Source organism: Salvelinus fontinalis, chromosome 39 (assembly GCF_029448725.1).
Source record: "Salvelinus fontinalis isolate EN_2023a chromosome 39, ASM2944872v1, whole genome shotgun sequence".
In the NCBI taxonomy this organism is placed as follows: domain Eukaryota; kingdom Metazoa; phylum Chordata; class Actinopteri; order Salmoniformes; family Salmonidae; genus Salvelinus; species Salvelinus fontinalis.
Genome location: NC_074703.1, coordinates 17,136,133 through 17,154,282, shown reverse-complemented (window position 1 = coordinate 17,154,282; position 18,150 = coordinate 17,136,133). Strand labels below are relative to the sequence as shown.

At 42.3% G+C, this 18,150-nt stretch overlaps 1 long non-coding RNA gene across 1 annotated transcript; it reads left to right on the top strand.

Moving 5' to 3' along the window:
• Positions 1–9,448: 9,448 nt before the first annotated feature.
• Positions 9,449–10,566, top strand: LOC129838489 (uncharacterized). Its single transcript, XR_008756855.1, has 3 exons — positions 9,449–9,785; positions 10,184–10,340; positions 10,460–10,566. It is a non-coding gene; the product is annotated as an uncharacterized LOC129838489 (long non-coding RNA).
• The last annotated feature ends 7,584 nt before the right edge of the window (positions 10,567–18,150 follow it).

Here is an 18,150-nt window from a genome sequence, read left to right as displayed (position 1 = left end):
TAAATGACTATCGCCCCGTAACACTCACTTCCGTCATCATGAAGTGCTTTGAGAGACTAGTCAAGGATCATACCACCCTACCTGACACCCTAGACCCACTCCAATTTGCTTACCGCCCCAATAGGTCCACAGACGACGCAATCTCAACCACACTGCACACTGCCCTAACCCATCTGGACAAGAGGAATACCTATGTAAGAATGCTGTTAATCGGTTACGGCTCAGCATTTAACACCATAGTCCCCTCAACTCGTCATTAAGCTCGAGACCCTGGGTCTTGACCCAAACCCTGTGCAAATGGGTCCTGGACTTTCTGATGGACCGGCCCCAGGTGGTGAGGGTAGGAAACAACATCTCCACCCCGCTGATCCTCAACACTGGGGCCCCACAAGGATGTGTTCTCAGCACTCTCCTGTACTCCCTGTTCACCCACGACTGCGTGGTCATGCACGCCTCCAACTCAATCATCAAGTTTGCAGACGACACTACAGTGGTAGGCTTGATTACCAACAACGACGAGACGACCTACAGGCAGGAGGTGAGGGCCCTCGGAGTGTGGTGTCAGGAAAATAACCTCCCACTCAACGTCAACAAAACAAAGGAGATGATTGTGGACTTCAGGAAACAGCAGAAGGAGCACCCCCCTATCCACATCAACGGGACAGTAGTGGAGAAGGTGGAAAGTTTTAAGTTCCTCGGCGTACACATCACGGATAAACTGAAATGGTCCACCCACACAGACAACGTGGTGAAGAAGGCGCAACAGCGCCTCTTCAATCTCAGGAGGCTGAAGAAATTTGGCTTCTCACCAAAAACACTCAAACTTTTACAGATGCACAATCGAGAGAATCCTGTCGCGCTGTATCACCACCTGGTACGGCAACTGCTCCGCCCACAACCGTAAGGCTCTCCAGAGTGTAGTGAGGTCTGCACAACGCATCACGCATCACGGGGGCAAACTACCTGCCCTCCAGGACACCTACACCACCCGATGTCACAGGAAGGCCAAAAGATCATCAAGGACAACAACCACCCGAGCCACTGCCTGTTCACCCCGCTATCATGATGTCATTTACAAAATAGCCTCCAAAACCCTACTCAATAAATTGGATGCAGTCTATCACAGTGCCATCCGTTTTGTCACCAAAGCCCCATATACTACCCACCACTGCGACCTGTATGCTCTCGTTGGCTGGCCCTCACTTCACACTCGTCGCCAAACCCACTGGCTCCAGGTCATCTACAAGACCCTGCTAGGTAAAGTCCCCCCTTATCTCAGCTCGCTGGTCACCATAGCAACGCCCACCCGTAGCACGCGCTCCAGCAGGTATATCTCTCTGGTCACCCCCAAAACCAATTCTTCCTTTGGCCGCCTCTCCTTCCAGTTCTCTGCTGCCAATGACTGGAACGAACTACAAAAAATCTCTGAAACTGGAAACACTTATCTCCCTCACTAGCTTTAAGCACCAGCTGTCAGAGCAGCTCATAGATTACTGCACCTGTACATAGCCCATCTATAATTTAGCATAAACAACTACCTCTTTACCTACTGTATTTATTTATTTATTTTGCTCCTTTGCACCCCATTATTTCTATCTCTACTTTGCACCTTCTTCCACTGCAAACCAACCATTCCAGTGTTTTTTTACTTGCTATATTGTATTTACTTCACCACCATGGCCTTTTTATATTTTTATTTATTTATATATATATTTTGTTTGCCTTCACCTCCCTTATCTCACCTCACTTGCTCATATTGTATATAGACTTATTTTTCACTGTATTATTGACTGTATGTTTGTTTTACTCCATGTGTAACTACGTGTTGTTGTATGTGTCGAACTGCTTTGCTTTATCTTGGCCAGGTCGCAATTGTAAATGAGAACGTGTTCTCAATTTGCCTACCTGGTTAAATAAAGGTGAAATAAATAAATAAATAAAATCATCCAGAAAGAGAGGTCAGTACAGGTGCATCAAAGCTCGGACCGAGAGACTGAAAAACAGCTTCGGTCTCAAGGCCATCAGACTGTTAAACAGCCATTACTAACATTGAGTGGCTGCTGCCAACATACAGACTCAATCTCTAGCCACTTTTATAATGAACATTTGGATGTAATAAATGTATCACTAGTCACTTAAACAATGCCATTTTATATAATGTTTACATACCCTACATTACTCATCTCATATGTATATACTGTACTCTATACCATCTACTGCATCTTGCCTATGCCGTTTGGCCATCGTTAATCCATATATTTATATATACATATTCTTTATCATTCCTTTACACTTGTGTGTATAAGGTAGTTGTTGTGAAATTGTTAGATTACTTGTTAGATATTGCTGCACGGTCGGAACTAGAAGCACAAGCATTTCGCTACACTCGCATTAACATCTGCTAACCATGTGTATGTGACCAATACAATTAGATTTGATTTAAACAGTTTTTCACAATTCCTGACATTTAATCCCAGTAAAAGTTCTGTTTTAGGTCAGTTAGGATCACCACTTTATTTTAAGAGTGTGAAATGTCAGAATAATAGTAGAGAGAATAATTTATTTCAGCTTTAATTTCTTTCATCACATTCCCAGTGGATCAGAAGTTTACATATTTGGTAGCACACCTTTAAGTTGTTTAAAGTGGGTCAGATGTTTCGGGTAGCCTTCCACAAGCTTCCCACAATAATTTGGGTGAATTTTGGCCCATTCTTCCTGACAGAGCTGATGTAATTGAGTCAGGTTTGTAGGCGTCCTTGCTCGCACATGCTTTTTCAGGTCTGCCCACAAATGTTCTATAGGATTGAGGTCAGGGCTTTGTGATGGCCACTCCAATGCCTTGACTTTGTTGTCCTTAAGCTATTTTGCCACAACTTTGGAAGTATGCTTGGGGTCATTGTCCATTTGGAAGACCCATTTGCGACCAAGCTTTAACTTCCTGACTGATGTCGCTTCAATATATCCACATCATTTCCCCCCTCATGATGCCATCTATTTTGTGAAGTGCACCATTCCCTCCTGCAGCAAAGCACCCCCACAACATGATGCTGCCACCCCCGTGCTTCACGGTTGGGATGGTGTTCTTCGGCTTGCAAGCATCTCCCTTTTTCCTCCAAACATAACGATGGTCACAGTTATATTTTGGACATTTCTCCAAAAAGAACGCTCTTTGTCCCCATGTGCAGTTGCAAACCGTAGCCTGGCTTTTTTTATGGTGGTTTTGGAGCAGTGGCTTCTTCCTTGCTGAGTTGCCTTTCAGGTTATGTCAATATAGGACTAATTTTACTTTTGTACCTGTTTCCTCCAGCATCTTCACAAGGTCCTTTGCTATTGTTCTGGGATTGATTTGCACTTTTCGCACCAAAGTACGTTCATCTCTAGGAGACAGAATGCGTCTCCTTCCTGAGCGGTATGATGACTGCGTGGTCTCATTGTGTTTATACTTGCGTACTATTGTTTGTACAGATGAACGTGGTACCTTCAGGCGTTTGGAAATTGCTCCCAAGGATGAACCAGACTTGTGGTGGTCTACAATTGTTTTTCTAAGGTCTTGTCTGATTTCTTTTGATTTCCCCATGATTTCAAGCAAAGAGGCACTGAGTTTGAAGGTAACTGAATGTAACTAGTCTTCTTCTAATGCCTCTTAAGGGGAAAGTAATCTAAAGATAACTGAATGTAATCAGATTACATTACTGAGTTTGGGTATTCCAAAAGTTACGTTACTGATTACAATTTTGGACAGGTAACTAGTAACTCTAACAGATTACATTTAGAAAGTAATCTACCCAACTCTGGGTTTGATCATATCTCATACAGTAGATCAGAAAGGAGTTTGCCGAGATTGGAAACTTCATCCTAGGCCTTCGCTGGAGAGAACTGCCTAATGGAGACGTTTTTCACAAGACAGTTGAACTTGAAAGCCCTGAAGAATGTACACATTTTTTTGTGTTACAGTTATGAAAACCCTTCTCCTTATGTTCAGTCTGTTGTTCAGAAATGAAGTAAGGTGTTCATGAACTAATACCAATGAGAGTCTTTGTACTGTTGTGTTTGTTTTCTTAGGTCACTGTGGGTCTGGATGAAGAGGACCAGCCATGATGATGCAACAGGAGAGGCATGGAAGGTCCAAGAAAATGAAAATAGTCCATTATAAAAAATATATTAAATTAGATTATTAAATCATTTTTAGTTGACGTTATTCACGTTATGATGTTAGCTTTCTCTTATGAAAGAAAAATATGAAGTATATTTATATTAGGCTAGACTTAGACTTTAGAATGTTTTACTATTGTAACATCAAATTAAATGTATGTTGGTTTTTGAATGTATTGTTATAATCAAGCTTGTTGTACATAAGGGCAATTTGATTAGTGAAGAGAAGAGGATTTTCACATTTGTAGATATAACATGTATGGTAACAACTTTCAGTGAGAGATTTTCAGACGGTAAAATTCTTCAAAATTTGAAAGATAATGTTACACACTCACAGATGGATGCAACTGTCGACATACTTACATAAAATATGTTTGATTACTGACTACAGTATTACCATTATTTTCACCCTCCAGGAATGGTGAGATGGAGGCAGTAATCACAACAATGTAGAATTACGTGCCCACTTCCAGGTGGCATGGTTCAGAGAACTGTAAAGATAGAGACAGACAGATTGTTGTGGATGTGACAGAATGACAGTATCCATGTTATGAAGCTAAGCAATATTTGGATATCATTAGAGTTTTCCCTGGTGTCATGGTTTGTTGACTGTGTCAGCTATTACAGTCATAAACACTGGCTCATGGATAGCAGGGGAGAGGTGTGGGGTTCTTGCACTTATTCATGTAGTTGATGGCTGTTTTACAATAATCAACTTTATAAATCAACCACCATGAATCATCTAGCAAAGGTTCAAAGTATTTGACACCCTATATTTTATTTACAATGTAGTTATTTAGCAAATGCATGTATCTAAATAGACATACTAAAATCAGATCCTGACCACTGGTAGCACTGTGATATAACCAAGCTACCTGTATGGACTAGAAAGTGGTCATACTCGAACTATGAGCTTTTACACATCCAGAATTACAGTACATTGCACTTTGTTTACACATGTGTGCATTTGACTGTCAGTATCGGGGATATGCAAGAAACACATGCATGTTGGGAACACATTTCCATTACATATTCATACAAGTGTGTAACAGGACAAGTATAAGCACCACCAAGTTATTATTATGCAGTCGTGCAGTAACACATACAAGCAGCCTTTAAAAATGTAGTTTTAAAAACTTTGCATTTGATTGTTGGAACACGGCCTGCTTTGCATGGTGCTGGGAGAACTCACTGACACAGGTTACAACGATATCTGTGGTGGTTTCTTCTTTTTTTAAACACATATCTCATTAATCAGAGGTCAGTGTATATTGTACTGTATGATGCAGTTTTTTTTGTGAAGCCCATGTCCAGTGCAAATACAATGAATTGATTGGTGGTTCCCAAATGTACAGCACATTATAATGACAAATGTGAACTTGATACACTGACAGAAATGTACATTCATTCAGGCAACTTAGATGTACTGCCTTTTTTTGTATATAAAAAGTTGTCACTGTCATAACAGAAAATAAATGAGGCCTATTGGTCAGTGTTGTTTTACATGGAGGGAGGGGTTGGAACTTTCAGCATCACCGGGGTGCATTCAGTATGATAGAACGGTGTGCAACGTTGAATTCAACGGAAATGGTACTGTACGGAACAGTTGAAAAACGTTGTGATTACTGCGCCCAGAGGGCTGTGTACCATATGGTGTGCTGAATTAGTTTTGTGATTTCAAATGGTCACAGCCATTTTTATTAGGCCACACCTCACCACACCCACCTAATGGGAGAAAATGTGCCTCGAAGGCTGTTGAAGAACGGTGCACACCATTTTGGGAAACAGGTTGATGAGTACTGTCACACCCGGATCTGTTTTACCTGTCTTGTGCTTGTCTCCACCCCCTCCAGGTGTCGCCCATTTTCCCCATTATCCCCTGTGCATTTATACCTGTGTTTTCTGTTTGTCTGTTGCCAGTTTGTCTTGTCAAACCTACCAGTATTTTTCCTGTACTCCTGTTTTTTCTTTTGAGCTAGTTCCTATTTTCTAGTTTTGACCATTCTACCTTCCCTGAGCCTGCCTGCCGTTCTGTACCTTTTGGACTCTGCTCTGGATTACTGACTTCTGCCTGCCCTTGACCTGTCGTTTGCCTGCCCCTTGTTTTTGTAATAAACTTTTATTACTTCGAACTGTCTGCATCTGGGTCTTATCCTGAGGTCTGATATTTACAAACCTTTACGCAATGTAGCAAACGTTGAATCAAACTGAACGCACCCCTGGTTACCTGGTCAGCAGAGAGGGAGGAGAGAAAGACACCTCTATAAACTCATCTCTCTTTCCCCTGTCTCTCTGTTCCACAACCAAACTGTAGGGAGGGAAGAGGACTGCTAACTGGGTAGGTGTGCCATCATGCCAAGCTACATTATAGGTTTATACATTTAAAACATCAAATGACTTGCACTCTTTGCTTTTCTTTGAAGAGATACTCACATGATTTAAAAACCTTTTGTAACTGTTTCGTACAGTATCTCTTAAATTATTTGAATGGTGCTCTTTGCTTAATATTCTGTGTATTTAAATGAAGTAAAGACTGATGAGAGGTAAATTCTAATATTAGATCAAAGTGTGTGTGTGTGTGTGTGTAAAATGCATATCATAGACAATGTGGGAATCAATAGATGTTGAAATTAAATCTCCATCACATCTTTTAACTCGACTTAGATTATACATTTATTTGCTATTTTCAAAGTGTACTCCATGTATCTGTTCCATAGAGTAACTGCAATACTACTTTGGTAGTCAAATCACCTCATCACTTCCTTATCCTTTTTGTTTTCCCTTGAAAGGTACAGCTATGCCTGTGTACTCTCAGAAGTAAAACATTGAACATTGAACATTGTGCACATTGACCCCCCCCCCCCCCCCCCCCACACACACACAGACAACGGTAATTCATAGACATTCTCCTCTATATGATATCTCTCAAACATGTCTGGATTGGCACATTATTGTGCTTTATCATTTTGTTAACTAAAACAATGTTTCCTTTGAGTTACAGTGTAAGGTTTGGGAGCACTGATGTTTTCAGATTTTAACTTGTACGAATGTCTTTAAAGCTAGAATCCTTTATTGCTACATCAATTTTGGGATTTATAAATTAATGACATACAGTGCTTTCACAAAGTATTCACACCCATTGAATTTTTCCACATTTTGTTGTGTTACAAAGTTGGATTCAAATTGATTTAATTGTCATTTTTTGTCAACTATCTGCACAAAATACTCGGTCAAAGTGGAACAAAAATTCAAACATTTAAAAAAATGTTAATCAACCCCACAAGTCAATGCATGTTAGAATCACCTTTGGCAGCGATTACAGCTGTGAGTCTTTCTGCGTAAGTCTCTAAGAGCATTCCAAACCTGGATTGTGAAACATTTTCCCATGATTATTTTCAAAACTCTTCAAGCTTTGTGAAATTGGTTGTTGATCATTGCTAGACAAGCATTTTCAGGTCTTCCATAACATTTCCAAGCAGATTTAAGAGAAAACTGTAACAATTCGGCCACTAAGAAACATTCACTGTCTTCTTGGTTTTCGTCTCCAGTGTAGATTGGACTTGTGTTTTAGATTATTGTCCTGAAGAAAGGTGAATGCATCTCCCAGTGTCTGCTGGAAAGCAGACTGAACCAGGTTTTCCTCTAGGATTTTGCCTGTGTATAGCTCCATTCTGTTTATTTTTTATCCTGGAAAAACTCCCAGTCCTTAACGATTACAAGCATACCCATAACATGATGCAGCCAACACTATCCTTGAAAATATGGAGAGTGGTACTCAATAACGTGGCGTATTAGCTTTGCCCCAACCATAACACTTTATATTCAGGATTTTGATTTTTTTGCAGTCTTACTTTAGTGCCTCGTTGCAAACAGGATGCATGTTTTGGATTATTTTTATTCTGTACAGGTTTCCCTTTCACTCTGTCAATTAATTAGGTCAGTATTGTGGAGTAACTACAATGTTGGTCCATCCTTAGTTTTCTCCTATCACAGCCATTAAACTCTAACTGTTTTAATGTCTGCTTTAAAAATGTGTACCCATCTACCAATAGGTGCCTTTCTTTGCGGGGCATTGGGAAACCTCCCAGCTCTTTGTGGTTGAATCTGTTTGAAATTCACTGTTCGACTGAGGGACCTTACAGATAATTGAGTGTGTGTGTGGTACAGAGATGAGGTAGTCATTCAAAGATAATGTTAAACACTATATAATTGCACACAGTCCATGCAACCTATTAAGCACATGTTTACTACTGAACTTATTTAGGCTTGCCCTAACGACAGGGTTGAATACTTATTGACTCAAGAAATTTCAGCTTAATTTGTAAAAAAAAAAAGAAATATCCACTTACATTATGGGGTAGTGTGTGTGTGTGTGTGTGTGTGTGTGTGTGTGTGTGTGTGTGTGTGTGTGTGTGTGTGTGTGTGTGTGTGTGTGTGTGTGTGTGTGTGTGTGTGTGTGTGTGTGTGTGTGTGTGTGTGTGTGTGTGTGTGTGTGCTAGTGACAAAAAAACATCTAAATTTAATGCATTTTAAGTTCAGGCTGTAACAACAAGATGTGGAAAAACTCAAGGGGTGTGAAAACTTTCTAAGGGCACTGTATATCCATTGATTCCTGAAGAATACAACTTACTAATGCCTAATGAGCTTAGTTCAACCATTTTTCCCCATCAGAACCCATAATATAAGCATGCTTTACTCTGTTTGTAAACAATGTAAACGTAAACAAACACTGTATAGCCTTAAAACGTGGTTAAAAATAGAATTGTTATATCATGGATGGTCAGTCCTTGCATCCATAGCTCTGTCTATGAATTTGAGTGGTTGCGATATCCAAGCCCATCCCTCAGCTTTTAACCAAAGCAGAGGTGAGGTGGACACTTTGTTCTTTTTTCAATTATGGCTTCTAGCTTTGAACCATGTAATCTCTTCACAGTGGCCATGATACAGCCAGTACTTCTACTCCTGCTACTGGGTAAGATATCACATGGGATGAATATTCCTCTCTTGGTATTATAAACCAACCTGCTATGACTGTTATCTAGTTGACCATGTATTCAAAGTAGTTGGGTAGTGGTGCAAAAACTGTCAACATCCAGATACGTACAATGAGTCTCAGTTTAACCAATATTTAGGACATTTACAGAACTCTCCTTGAGTGGACACAGTTGTATTCCAACTTCATAATCACTGAACTAAAATATAAGTCCTAAGGTTGATGTTGGTGTCACAATCTCAACAGAAAAAGAGATTGACAGTCCCAAAAATAACTGATGTGACATTTATCCCCACAGCAGTCAAGTCCTCACCAGTGTTTGGGACTGCGATATCAGTACTGGAGGGAACCTCTGTGACCCTTGTCTACAGATTTCCCAGTGAGGAGAATCACATGCTTGATACAACTTTGAGTGAAACCAGTACTTGCAAATGTTGGTGCTGTTGTAATCCCATAGCTGCGACAACTTTATCTACCATCCCACAAGAAAACAAATACAGATGTATAACTGGAGATGGGATGGTGAACTTCACCATTTTAAACCTTCAGCCTGCAGACAGTGGGAACTACTGTTGCAGAGCAGAGATCTCTACAGTGTTAAATAAACCTTTAGAATTCTACAGCCTGAGGGTAGTGAAAGGTATGTGTTGCACTTCATACTACTGGTTGTCAATGGATTTTGTTCAGTGCACATATCACCATAGAGTAGGAAGGAACATGAAGGGTTGATCAGCTTGTGTGTATTGTGAGGTGCACAAGCCCAAACTCTTCATGGTCTATGCTGTCTGTTACTGAATTTGGATTGAATCCTAACATTTTGTGTTCATTGAATGTTTGAGCACACCTAGCACTTCCATCAAAAAGGCAAAAGTCAGTGATTTGTGTCTTCATCTCTATGTATGAATGTTGCATTTATGCATCACTATTGTGCTCTTTCCCTAACAAAGTCGGTACTGCTGGTAATGTCATTTTGCTGGTGCCTAGTGGTGCTTTATCCTGTGTCCCTTTCTGCCGGTCTGTGTCGTGAAATACTTCCAGGTTGCAACAGGGATCTACTGGACGGATTGGATTTTCTGGGCAACAATATTGAGAATCAGCCAATCACAATCCAAAGTGCAAGTCAGTGCAGGCAGGAATGCACCAATATTGACAAGTGCCAGTACTTCACATTTAATTGGAAGGAGACAGAAAGAAGGTACGTGCTCAAAGATTTTCCCCTTTGTGATTGGGCAAATGAGGACAGCCATATACTTTTTAGATCAGCACCAGTCGTCTTAGTAACTACTACCACATTTTGTGAAATTTATTCCACAGAAACAAATGTTCCTTGAAGGCCTCAATTGGTGATCTGATGAACTCAACAATTACAATACAGCGCCTCCAAAATGCAACCTCAGGCTATTCCCTGAAAAACTGCAGTGGTGAAGGTGACTACAGACATGTACTAGATTCATATAGTATACGGTACCTAATGAGCAGAGATTGTTAACAGGCCCTAATAAACAGGGTAGCGTCATTGATACCTAACTCTGTTACACTGTTTCTGTATACATTACATCTGTTGAAGGTGTAATTTAAGGTACTGTACATCATCAAGCAAGCACTAAAGCGCTCTAAGAGAAACTTTAAACTACATACCAACGATGTGTGATTTGAGTCTTTATTCTAGTGCATGAAGAATATACAGTATATAGTTGTCTACACCCTATGTATTTATTACATTTTTCTAAACACATACATATTCATAATAATTGACAGATTTTGGAAGTAGTTTGCAAATGTATTAATTTCTCCATGCCCCAGACACGTCATCTGTTGCTTTCATCAATTAAATCGATATCTCTATGTTACTCTGCTATCACACAGTATGTGTTGCCTATATTTCAAAATAGATAGTGGAAGCTAAACATAATGTTTGTCACTCAACACAACAAGCAGTCTGATAATCATTTTCTTATATTTTAAACAGTCACCTACTCAGACAAAAAGTACAACCTTGTCCTTAAGTGGAAAAATTTGACCGACGCACAAGAGTACTGCAGACAGCACTACACAAACCTGTCCATCATTCACACAGAAGAGCATTGGAAGGCAATTCAATACGCTTTGAGTAATTTTAGTGGTGATGTGTGGATTGGCCTTAATGGAAATGGGCCTGTTCAAACTAAAAAGTGGAGTTGGTATGATGGGGGGGACTTAATGTTCTTATCTGGTATGGTGGTTTTGGCAACGTGCTAAACATTCATTGTGCCGTTTCAGTTTCTTCTCGGTTTCGACAAAAGTTGTGTAACACTGCCTACTTTTGCACACAATGTAAATAGACTCATTTTTCCCCCCTACTGTGTTATTGACTTGTTTATTGTTTACTCCATGTGTAACTCTGTGTTGTTGTCTGTTCACACTGCTATGCTTTATCGTGGCCAGGTCGCAGTTTTAAATGAGAACTTGTTGTCAACTAGCCTACCTGGTTAAATAAAGGTGAAAAAATAAAAAAAATAAAAAAATCTCCCAAATAATAAAAAGGATTACAATTAGGATTACAATATTTCAGTATCACTGATACACATGACTGGAAACAGGCACTAATTTGTATCTATTCTAATTCATTTTTGACAGATGAACATCCAAGTAACACAACTGGGGAGGTGGCAAGTCCTGCTACTCCTGAAACTATCACCTCTACTTCAACTGGACCTCCCTCTACCAAGACGTCCACCTCACCACTTACAACTACTAATGAACAGTCCACCACCTCACCACTTACAACTACTAATGGACAGTCCACCACCACACCACTTACAACTACTAATGGACAGTCAACCACCACACCACTACCAACTACTAATGAACAGTCCACCACCTCACCACTTACAACTACTAATAGACAGTCCAACACCTCACCACTTACAACTACTAATGAACAGTCCACCACCTCACCACTTACAACTACTAATGGACAGTCAACCACCACACCACTTACAACTACTAATAGACAGTCCAACACCTCACCACTTACAACTACTAATGAACAGTCCACCACCTCACCACTTACAACTACTAATGAACAGTCCACCACCTCACCACTTACAACTACTAATGAACAGTCCACCATCTCACCACTTACAACTACTAATGGACAGTCCACCACCTCACCACTTACAACTACTAATAGACAGTCCAACACCTCACCACTTACAACTACTAATGGTCAGTCCACCACCTCACCACTTACAACTACTAATGGACAGTCCACCACCTCACCAACTATCACTACTAATGAACAGTCCACCACCTCACCACTTACAACTACTAATGGTCAGTCCACCACCACACCACTTACAACTACTAATGGTCAGTCCACCACCTCACCAACTATCACTACTAATGAACAGTCCACCACCTCACCACTTACAACTACTAATGGTCAGTCCACCACCACACCACTTACAACTACTAATGAACAGTCCACCACCTCACCACTTACAACTACTAATGAACAGTCCACCACCTCACCACTTACAACTACTAATGAACAGTCAACCACCACACCACTTACAACTACTAATGAACAGTCCACCACCTCACCACTTACAACAACTAATGAACAGTCCACCATCTCACCAACTATCACTACTAATGGTCAGTCCACCACCTCACCAACTATCACTACTAATGGTCAGTCCACCACCTCACCACTTACAACTACTAATGGACAGTCCACCACCTCACCAACTATCACTACTAATGGTCAGTCCACCACACCACTTACAACTACTAATGGACAGTCCACCACCTCATCAACTACCACTACTAATGGTCAGTCCACCACCTCACCACTTACAACTACTAATGAACAGTCCACCACCTCACCACTTACAACTACTAATGGTCAGTCCACCACCTCACCAACTACCACTACTAATGAACAGTCCACCACCTCACCACTTACAACTACTAATGGACAGTCCACCACCTCACCACCTACAACTACTAATGAACAGTCCACCACCTCACCACTTACAACTACTAATGGTCAGTCCACCACCTCACCAACTACAACTACTAATGGACAGTCCACCACCTCACCACTTACAACTACTAATGGTCAGTCCACCACCTCACCACTTACAACTACTAATGAACAGTCCACCACCTCACCAACTATCACTACTAATGGACAGTCCACCACCTCACCAACTACAACTACTAATGGTCAGTCCACCACCTCACCACTTACCACTACTAATGGTCAGTCCACCACCTCAACACCTACAACCACTAATGGACAGTCCACCACCTCACCAACTACAACCACTAATGGTCAGTCCACCACCTCACCAACTACAACTACTAATGGTCAGTCCACCACCTCAACACCTACAACCACTAATGGTCAGTCCACCACCTCACCAACTATCACTACTAATGGTCAGTCCACCACCTCACCACTTACCACTACTAATGGTCAGTCCACCACCTCAACACCTACAACCACTAATGGACAGTCCACCACCTCACCAACTACCACTACTAATGAACAGTCCACCACCTCACCACTTACAACTACTAATGGACAGTGCACCACCTCACCAACTACCACTACTAATGGTCAGTCCACCACCTCACCACCTACAACCACTAATGGACAGTCCACCACCTCACCAACTACCACTACTAATGGTCAGTCCACCACCTCACCACCTACAACCACTAATGGACAGTCCACCACCACACCAACTAGCACTACTAATGGTCAGTCCACCACCTCACCACCTACAACCACTAATGGACAGTCCACCACCTCACCACCTACAACTACTAATGGACAGTCCACCACAACACCACTTACAACTACTAATGGTCAGTCCACCACCTCACCACTTACAACTACTAATGGTCAGTCCACCACCACACCACTTACAACTACTAATGGACAGTCCACCACCTCACCACTTACAACTACTAATGGTCAGTCCACCACCACACCACTACCAACTACTAATGAACAGTCCACCACCTCACCACTTACAACTACTAATGAACAGTCCACCACCTCACCACTACCAACTACTAATGAACAGTCCACCACCTCACCACTTACAACTACTAATGAACAGTCCACCACCACACCACTTACAACTACTAATGAACAGTCCACCACCTCACCACTTACAACTACTAATGAACAGTCCACCACCTCACCACTACCAACTACTAATGAACAGTCCACCACCTCACCACTTACAACTACTAATGAACAGTCCACCACCACACCACTTACAACTACTAATGAACAGTCCACCACCTCACCACTTACAACTAGTAATGAACAGTCCACCACCTCACCACTTACAACTACTAATGAACAGTCCACCATCTCACCAACTATCACTACTAATGGACAGTCCACCACCTCACCAACTACAACTACTAATGGTCAGTCCACCACCTCACCACTTACAACTACTAATGGTCAGTCCACCACCTCACCACTTACAACTACTAATGGACAGTCCACCACCTCACCAACTATCACTACTAATGGTCAGTCCACCACCTCACCAACTACCACTACTAATGAACAGTCCACCACCTCACCACTTACAACTACTAATGGACAGTCCACCACCTCACCACCTACAACTACTAATGAACAGTCCACCACCTCACCACTTACAACTACTAATGGACAGTCCACCACCTCACCACTTACAACTACTAATGGTCAGTCCACCACCTCACCACTTACAACTACTAATGAACAGTCCACCACCTCACCAACTATCACTACCAATGGACAGTCCACCACCTCACGAACTACAACTACTAATGGTCAGTCCACCACCTCACCACTTACAACTACTAATGGTCAGTCCACCACCTCACCACTTACAACTACTAATGGACAGTCCACCACCTCACCAACTATCACTACTAATGGTCAGTCCACCACCTCACCACTTACAACTACTAATGGACAGTCCACCACCTCACCAACTATCACTACTAATGGTCAGTCCACCACACCACTTACAACTACTAATGGACAGTCCACCACCACACCACTTACAACTACTAATGGACAGTCCACCACCTCACCACTTACAACTACTAATGGACAGTCCACCACCACACCACTACCAACTACTAATGAACAGTCCACCACCTCACCACTTACAACTACTAATGAACAGTCCACCACCTCACCACTTACAACTACTAATGAACAGTCCACCACCACACCACTTACAACTACTAATGAACAGTCCACCACCTCACCACTTACAACTACTAATGAACAGTCCACCACCTCACCACTTACAACTACTAATGAACAGTCCACCATCTCACCACTTACAACTACTAATGGTCAGTCCACCACCTCACCACTTACAACTACTAATGGTCAGTCCACCACCACACCACTTACAACTAGTAATGGACAGTCCACCACCTCACCACTTACAACTACTAATGAACAGTCCACCATCTCACCACTTACAACTACTAATGGTCAGTCCACCACCTCACCACTTACAACTACTAATGGTCAGTCCACCACCACACCACTTACAACTAGTAATGAACAGTCCACCACCTCACCACTTACAACTAGTAATGAACAGTCAACCACCTCACCACTTACAACTACTAATGAACAGTCCACCATCTCACCACTTACAACTACTAATGGTCAGTCCACCACCTCACCAACTGTCACTACTAATGGTCAGTCCACCACCTCACCACTTACAACTACTAATGGACAGTCCACCACCTCACCAACTATCACTACTAATGGTCAGTCCACCACCTCACCACTTACAACTACTAATGGACAGTCCACCACCTCACCAACTATCACTACTAATGGTCAGTCCACCACCTCACCACTTACAACTACTAATGGACAGTCCACCACCTCACCAACTATCACTACTAATGAACAGTCCACCACCTCACCAACTATCACTACTAATGAACAGTCCACCACCTCACCAACTACCACAACTAATGAACAGTCCACCACCTCACCACTTACAACTACTAATGGTCAGTCCACCACACCACTTACAACTACTAATAGACAGTCCACCACCTCACCACTTACAACTACTAATGGTCAGTCCACCACCACACCACTTACAACTACTAATAGACAGTCCACCACCTCACCACTTACAACTACTAATGAACAGTCCACCACCTCACCACTTACAACTACTAATGGTCAGTCCACCACCACACCACTTACAACTACTAATGAACAGTCCACCACCTCACCACTTACAACTACTAATGGTCAGTCCACCACCACACCACTTACAACTACTAATGGTCAGTCGACCACCACACCACTTACAACTACTAATGAACAGTCCACCACCTCACCACTTACAACTACTAATGGTCAGTCCAACACCTCACCACTTACAACTACTAATGAACAGTCCACCACCTCACCACTTACAACTACTAATGAACAGTCCACCACCTCACCACTTACAACTACTAATGAACAGTCCACCACCTCACCACTTACAACTACTAATGGTCAGTCCACCACCTCACCAACTATCACTACTAATGGTCAGTCCACCACCTCACCACTTACAACTACTAATGGACAGTCCACCACCTCACCAACTATCACTACTAATGGTCAGTCCACCACACCACTTACAACTACTAATGGACAGTCCACCACCTCATCAACTACCACTACTAATGGTCAGTCCACCACCTCACCACTTACAACTACTAATGAACAGTCCACCACCTCACCACTTACAACTACTAATGGTCAGTCCACCACCTCACCAACTACCACTACTAATGAACAGTCCACCACCTCACCACTTACAACTACTAATGAACAGTCCACCACCTCACCACTTACAACTACTAATGAACAGTCCACCACCTCACCACTTACAACTACTAATGGTCAGTCCACCACCTCACCAACTATCACTACTAATGGTCAGTCCACCACCTCACCACTTACAACTACTAATGGACAGTCCACCACCTCACCAACTATCACTACTAATGGTCAGTCCACCACACCACTTAAAACTACTAATGGACAATCCACCACCTCATCAACTACCACTACTAATGGTCAGTCCACCACCTCACCACTTACAACTACTAATGAACAGTCCACCACCTCACCACTTACAACTACTAATGGTCAGTCCACCACCTCACCAACTACCACTACTAATGAACAGTCCACCACCTCACCACTTACAACTACTAATGGACAGTCCACCACCTCACCACCTACAACTACTAATGAACAGTCCACCACCTCACCACTTACAACTACTAATGGTCAGTCCACCACCTCACCAACTACAACTACTAATGGACAGTCCACCACCTCACCACTTACAACTACTAATGGTCAGTCCACCACCTCACCACTTACAACTACTAATGAACAGTCCACCACCTCACCAACTATCACTACTAATGGACAGTCCACCACCTCACCAACTACAACTACTAATGGTCAGTCCACCACCTCACCACTTACAACTACTAATGGTCAGTCCACCACCTCACCACTTACAACTACTAATGAACAGTCCACCACCTCACCAACTATCACTACTAATGGTCAGTCCACCACCTCACCACTTACCACTACTAATGGTCAGTCCACCACCTCACCACCTACAACCACTAATGGACAGTCCACCACCTCACCAACTACCACTACTAATGAACAGTCCACCACCTCACCACTTACAACTACTAATGGACAGTCCACCACCTCACCAACTACCACTACTAATGGTCAGTCCACCACCTCACCACCTACAACCACTAATGGACAGTCCACCACCTCACCAACTACCACTACTAATGGTCAGTCCACCACCTCACCACCTACAACCACTAATGGACAGTCCACCACCTCACCAACTACCACTACTAATGGTCAGTCCACCACATCACCACCTACAACCACTAATGGACAGTCCACCACCTCA